We start from the raw sequence: 8,042 nt of genomic DNA on the forward strand, positions 1-8,042 counted from the left end.
TATTGTCGAAAACTAGATGTCTTTGTACATTTATGTTACTGGTGATAATTCATTCACGAACAGAGAGAGAGAGAGAGAGAGAGAGAGAGAGAGAGAGAGAGAGAGAGAGAGAAACAGAGCATATCAACGTATCAGTATACAAAATATTTACTGAACATAACTGCAAGAATAAAATAAATCTGTTAACTAGAGGACCGTTATAACTTTTCATGTTACTGTGTGAAAGGACTAAAGAACACAACGAAACCGATACTGAACACAATATAATGTTAAGACCGTCCTGTTGCCTCTCACTGATATTACTTGTCTGTAAAATACATGCGTAAGCAAGCGTTTTCGGTCTGCTTGTCCAGATGTCGCATCTACTGTGGCAATTGGCTGATCATTTCTCTTAGATACAAGTTGCCATATTTATTTTATCCAAACTTCAAGAACCATGAATTAGTAACTAAATGTTCCTCGTAAAAAATGTATATGTACATTGATTCATGAAATCTATTAGTTGACAGATATTCATTTAGTTATATTATTTAAAAATCCAATGATTACCGATTATTTCATATATATCTCGTTTCTATATATTACCGATCAGTTTTGAAGTAGCATTCAGCGGAATAAGAACTCACATCGAAAGTACGATTAATCATATTTACATTTATTCGTAACCAAAATTACTTAAATTGTAAATCAATAATAAATCTTTAATCACATACTTTTGACAGAATAAATACTGGATATTTAAAACAGTGTTATTTTTTCTTTCGAGTCGTGAATAATTATTGCAATAATGATGATATTGGCCATTTAAATTAATATCAACAATCACTAGATGTGTCAATAAAATATGTTACGGCCAAAATATTTCAAATGCTATTTGAAAACAATAAAATATTTTAATGGTATGAAACAAACATTATCAGTTTAATATGATAGGTGCGCAAACCGACATCTTATTTGTCTGCATCAAAGTGTGTTCCGAAATCGCGCTAAAGAACTTCCTCAAGCCGATAGATATACCTACATATGGATGGACAAAAGGACAGATAGTAACAGATACCAAATTAAAATTTCCCTACTGCAATCGGAGCTGTTATACATAGCGTCAAATAAAGCGAAACCCATTCAGATCTAACTTTCATTAGTAAACTATTGTTAAATATATTTATCACACATTGAACCATAAAACAATGCGTATTATATGACCTATTAGAGCGGGCCCCGAGTGGCCAAGTGGTCTAAAGCGCTCTCCGTTACGGATCACTGCCATCGCACCTCTGTCTGCGTTGGTTCGAGTCCAGGATTTGACAAATGTGGATATGTGAGAAAGCATGCCAGTAGCTTCTTGTGGGTCGGTGGTTCTTCCAGGGGTTTTCCCGGGTTCTTCCTCCACCATTAATACTGGCCGCCATGCATAGCCTATCGTGTGCTGAAAAATGGCGTTAAACACCACAACAACAACAACATCAACAACAATGACATATTAGATGTCTTAGTCAAACCGTTATTATAGTGGAACAAAGCTATACACAGCAAATAATGGATCATAAATGAAAACGGAAATATGAAGTTCAGAAGATATTCTAGCCAACCATATTTGTGTCGTAGCTTTATTTGGATTTTTTGGACACATATGAAACTATCTTCACTTTAATTTGAATAATTATTTCATAACCGCTCTTAGAATACACTGGTCACTACCTTAGCGTAACATGTACAATGACCAAATTAACGCTTAAGCTGACGTTGGAGCGTGCGAAACAAACGTGGAAATCAATATGGTCAGACATTTTGTGATATTCTTTGTATACACAGTGGATTTAACTAGTTCTGCTTACACATTCGTTTAGTTTATGATCAAATACCGTTTATATTTGTTGTAAAGGTTTGTTTCTTTGTTTTCAACGGCGCACCAGCACTGTTAGGCTATTTAACTCCATATACAAGGTCATAGATATGATTATGTGAAAAAGAATAAAAGGTTTTATATCGACCAGCGATACCAAACTAAATAAAACGATGAAATGGTAACGGTAATAAATAAGTCTTTCCGATCTACGGGAAGTGTAAATGGTATATATTAATAAAGGCAGATCAAACGTTACTGAAGATAATGGACGGAGAGTACATTTCATAAAAATGCTCAAGTTGATGGCGTAAAAGTTATACCTTAGAGTAAATGTTCAATGCTTTCAAGAATTATATAATTCAAGTGAAGTTTATTGCATCAAAAAGTTATTTCATGTCATGCACTTTGTGATATTGATAGCGCATAGGTTGCAGGTCGAAACACTCTATCATAAAATGCTTAACAGTGAATGGTTCATTGCGAGAAACGCACTCTGGTGGATCGTCACCTTTTAGGATGTGGGAGTCGGTTATGTAAGTATGACCAATTCGAATTCTTGTAATGACTACCTCCTCCTACGCATGATTTTGTAGGATGAAATCCATTATCCTTAGATTGGCTGGATGGCGTGAAGTAAAGTATTCACTGCATTATTCCATGATGCCTGCCACATCTGAAGTAAATTCTCTTTGATACTAGGTTTAAAATCAGCATACTGTATTTTAAAATCATATGGTTCATGAGATAGGCCCATTTTAGCAGCGCGATCTGCTTTTTCAATTCTTTTTATACCAATATGGCTAGGTATCCGGCAGTATAAGATATTGTTGGAGGTGCTCAGCTTAGTATTTTTTACGAGAAAATTGGTCAACAATGGGTTCTCCAGTTTTATGTTGTGTAGTGACTGAGGTACTGATAGATAGTCGGAGAAGATGATGCTGTTTAAAATACATTTTCGACATGTTACAGAGCAATGTATATTGCTTTGATTTTTGCTGAACCAATTCATGTGCCATTTGGTAGGCGAACTTGCGTTGTTTGATTTCCACACACGAAGGCTCCAGCAGCCTTTTCTTCATCATTCGATCCGTCGGTATAAATTCTTGTGTAGTTTTTAAATTCGGTGACCAGTTCATTGTAACAGTTGTGGAATATGGATGGGTTTGTCTCGGATTTGTTTATATCGTGTACCGTAAAAAGTATTTGTGTTGTTTGAGTAGCCAGGGAGGTGTTTCAGAGATTGACGCTCTCTGAATTTTAGAAAGATCAATTTTTGTACTGTCAAGGCTCCAAAGGAAGGTATGGCATTTGTTTATTTGCGTATAAGGTTTTGTATTCGGATTGAAAAACAGCCGAGAAAGCTGGGTTTATAGGGTTTGATATTCATTTCAGACCATGCTGTGCGGAAAGCATTTCTCTACGGTATATTAAAGTGGCTCATTCACTTCAACGAGGAGACCTTCACACGAGGAGTTTGAAATACGACTTTCCAGCTAGACCATAAACAACGTAACCATAGTAAAGTTTCGAGCGAATAAACCAGATATATAGATTGAGGATGACTTTTCTATCAGCACCCCAGTCAATGTGCGCTACCTTAAGTTGATCTAGATATTGTAAGCATTTAGTTTTCAATTTCTTTAGGTGTGGAATAAAAGTCAGTTTACTGTCAAAGATAATACATAAAAACTTTGTTTCCTCAACAAATGGAATAGGTCTTCCGTCCAGCGTGAATTTAGGTTCATCGTGATGGCTTCGTAACTGACATAAATGCATGCATACCGTTTTTTTTTGAGAACTTGAATCCGTCAGTTGTTGTTGTTGTTGTTGTTGTAGGGTTTAATGCCATTTTTCAGCACACGATAGGCTATGCATGGCGACCAGTATTAATAGTGGAGGAAGAACCCGGAAAAATCCGGGAAGAACCACCGACCCACGAGAAGCTACTGGCAAGCTTTCTCACATACCCACATTGGCCGAAACCTAGACTTGAACCCAGTCATACAAAGGTGAGATGGCAGTGATCAGTAACGGAGGGCGCTTTAGATCACTCGGCCACTCGGGGCCCCAAATCCGTTAGTAGTGGCCCAATTTTGAATTTTGTTTATATTTTTCTGTAGTTGTATTTCGATTGTATGCATGTGCTTTGATCGATAACATTAGAAATCATCAAAATATAACGAGCAGTCCACACCAGAAGCTAAGCACTAGCTGATGATATTAAGTTTGATGTTGAAAAGCGTCACAGATAAAATACTGCCATGGGGCACACTGATCTCATGCTCGTGCAGATCTTAGAGGGTAGAGCCCACTCGTACCTTGAATTCTCTGTCTGAAAGAAAGATTGATATGAAAGAAGGCAGATGACCTTTTAGACATAGATAGTGCAGGTCATTTAGTATCCCGTTCTTCCATGTCGTGTAGTAGGCTTTTTCTAAATCAAAGTAAACCTCTACTAAGTGTTCCTTCTCGATAAATGCATCGCTAATACATGTTTCCAGTCTAACCAGATGCTCATTGGTGATCTGGATATATAGAATGCTATTTTGGAAAGGAGATATTAATCTGTTTGTATCATGGTACAATACCAGCCGAGAATTCGTTCCATTGTTCTGAACACACATCTTGTGAGTGCAATAGGTCGCTAGTTGGCAGGAACTGATGTACTATTGCTTCGTTCCAAATCTTAGGTACATTACCAGTAATCCATAAATCATTGAAGATTTTCAAAAGAAATGTTAATGATGATTCTTGAAAGTGTTTCAAAAACTGGTAGTGCATTTCGTCAGACCCGGTGGATGTATCAAGGGTCTTTTCTAAAGCCTCAATAAGCTCCAATAGTGAGAACAGTTGGTTATAAGTTTCTGAGTTGTTGGATGTGAACTTTAAACGTGACTATTATATTCGAGTTTTTAATCTTCGGATGTGGAATTTGTAGAGAAACTGACAACAAGTATTTGCTATGTCTCGTTTTGAACTAAACCTGTTTTTGTTAAGTTGCAGATGTCGGAGAGAACTGTTATTTCTTTCCGCTTGTTGTACGAATCACTAGTGTCCCAAACTTACTTAATAGAGTAACAAGAGTATAAAGAAGAAATATCATTTTTCCGTGATGCTACTTTATTTTATTGTGCGGCGAGCTTTGGCCCGAAGAATACGATATTAATTTAAGTTTGCGGGAGTCGGACGATTGTAAAAGTTTGTCAAAGCTTCTCGGGCTAAGTCTAATGGCTTCCTTACATTCCTTAGTGAACCAAGGTTTTAGGGCTCTTTTACAATTCGGTCAGGACTTAGGAATGGATTCCTTTGCAATCTCGGTTAAAATAGAAGTAAAATGCTGAATAGGGTCATTAGCATTGAAAACTGTATCCTCATTCAACTTAGTTTTACAGAGGGTTTCAAACTTAGCCCTGTCGGTCTTCTTTAAATTCCATTGTGAAATTGCGTCATCAATTGTAGCATTAATATTTACAAGGGAGATTGAAAAGTGATCACTGCTGTGAAGGTCATTAGTGACCTTCCATTCATAGTCCAAAAGCAGTGAAGGAGAACAAATTGTCAAATCAATGTACGTGTATGTTCCCATTCCTGGGTGTAAATATGTCTGTGTTTTGGTGTTATATAGACACAGATACTGTCTATAAATAAAATCATCTACTTTGTGACCTCTGTCACTTATATGATGATATACATAAAATGTTATGGGTATTAAAATCCCCGAGTAAAACAAATGGCGCAGGATGTTGTTGAACACGATTTTTAATTCGTTTGGTATTAGGTTAGTGTTTGGTGGTAATATAGTAAAATGTAATCACTCGATGTAGAGTGACGCTTACAGCAATAGCTTGCAAATTTGTGGTTAAAGGGATGACGCTATGAGGGGCTCAGTCGTTCACAACAGAGAATCCTCCTGAGGCTCTGGCAACATTTTGAAAGTAGGTGTCAAGCGGGAAGTAGTTCTTAAATGTGAAGGTATAAGTATTCTTTCAAGAATATTTCCTGAAGGAATAGTACTGCAGGATTATGTTCGTTTAAAAAGCAGAAAAAATATCATTGTAGTTGGCTTTAAGTCCTCGACAGTTCTGTTGCATGATGGTCTACTTCCATAGAAGTTTACCTTGACAATTGTATAGCTAGGTTAGACCTTTCGCGGAGAAAATCTACGTTGTTATTTCTCTGGAGGAAGGACGGGGTAAATGTTTTGTTGGCAGGTATGTAGCTACCATGAGCAGATGTATCAGTTTCATCTGCATCCGAGCTCTCATGGTCTCCAAACCTGTTATAGAGTTTCAGGTGGTCTTCTGACCCCTTTAGTTGCCTATTTCCTTGAGATTAGTTTTTACTTCTTGGTAATTTCGGCGGTTGGTTATTATTCAAAGTTGCTGGAATAGATGCCGTGGTTTCCTGTGCTTGGTAACGGTGCTAACGCTTGATGTTACATTGGGTGGATCTTTCTGTCCTTGAGCGTCCTTCGTTGTTTTAGGATTGTTCTTCGCTATATGATAAGCTGTTTTGGCCAGTACAATTTTTCTGGCTCCTGGATAGGGAATGTTAGATGTTCACTTTACCCTCTGTATTTCCTTCTGTTTTTTCCAGGTATCACTATCCTTGGAATCGGCGTAGAGCTCCTTTCAACAGTTGACCCAATGCTGAGTTGCTCCACATGCATATGCCTGATGAGAATATTCTCCTGAGCGGCTACATATTTGGCTTTGTAAGCAGCGGTCTTCATGATGGCCATATTGCAGACACTTTTAGAATCGAAGATGGTTCGAAATGTTAATCTCAACCTTCACTAGCAAAAAACCAGCTCTGGCCACTCTGGGTACTGTTGGTGTGTTGAAGGTGAGTACAGTGGTGTTGATGTCCTGCGCAGATTGTTATTACGTTTAATACGTATTCTACGGATTGCACTGACACATTCTTTTTTCATTCCTTCAGTGATATATGTATCGATGACTCCAGCCATATCACGACAGCGAATCACGCCTTTGGATGTATTGAGTGTTCCCTGAGCGAATGAGGTCACTGGAATATCTTGATACTTTCTGTTTGACCTCACCGCTCACACTCAACAAGAAGGCTACCCGATTTGAATTTTTTAACACTTTTTGTTGTTCCGATCGATCCCGTTATTGTCTTTTCAATCACAATGGGAGAGAGTCCGGCAAGCAGTTTTGAGACATCTTCAGATTGTATAACCCTAAAGCGTGGAGAATACTGTACACAACAGGGTTCGTCATCCGGGTCAGATACAGTTTTCGTAGGTTTGTTTTGATTTTTTGGGGACAAAACAGGTAACAACAATATCTTGTGTATATTTAATCATAACATAATACGATCTGATTCAGAATTCACTCACACTATCAATATTTGAAATACATTCTAATATCTAATCCTTGTGCTAAAGTGGACGAATCAGTGTTTATTCATTTAAGGAAGGGTGCTTGATTGTGACAAATATAGAAGTAGATATATAGGAAGATAATGAACGCAAACAACTCAACAAGTATTCACATGTGATTGATTACCGTCTCAATACACAGGACCACCATAGTACTCGATTGCTACAATAAGGAATGAAGTATGAGATGAGAATAAAACAGTTGAAAATTCTAAATATGACTTCATGCACGTGTGCGTGCAAGTGCAGACAAGAAACTTCAAAATATAAATAGGTAACTAACACTTAAACGCCTAAATTCATTGAGAAGAATGTTAGTCCTGCCGCTGTCGCACTACTTGAATACTTTCAGACGTGCTAACGTAGCAACGATCATGTAAACGTGATGTCCGTTGTTTTTATAACCAGTGCTTTGCTCGAATAGTTTCCAGCCAGAAAATGTATATATTAGAGTTCAATACTCCAAAAAATGTTAACAGATCTATAAAATAATACATTATTTTTAAACACTTATGACAGCGTCCAATAAAATAATATAAATTGAAGCTAAATTATATTGTTGTGTAAATCCTGTACTCTCCACTGCATTCAAAAATATAATTTCAAAAGAATTCTAAAAGTTTTTCTAAACACAATTATTGAATGACGTAAATTGTTTAAAATCATGACACTCAAATCAGTTTGTCGCTGAAAACGAATATGCATACACCATGAAAAAGGCTCAATGGTTAGAATTTTTGCTGTGATAAATGAATATAAAGACGGACAGATGGACGAACGGTTGTGCGTCTT

The sequence above is a fragment of the Sinohyriopsis cumingii genome, chromosome 8, assembly GCF_028554795.1.
Source record: "Sinohyriopsis cumingii isolate HCF-2022 chromosome 8, ASM2855479v2, whole genome shotgun sequence".
NCBI classification, from domain to species: Eukaryota; Metazoa; Mollusca; class Bivalvia; order Unionida; family Unionidae; genus Sinohyriopsis; species Sinohyriopsis cumingii.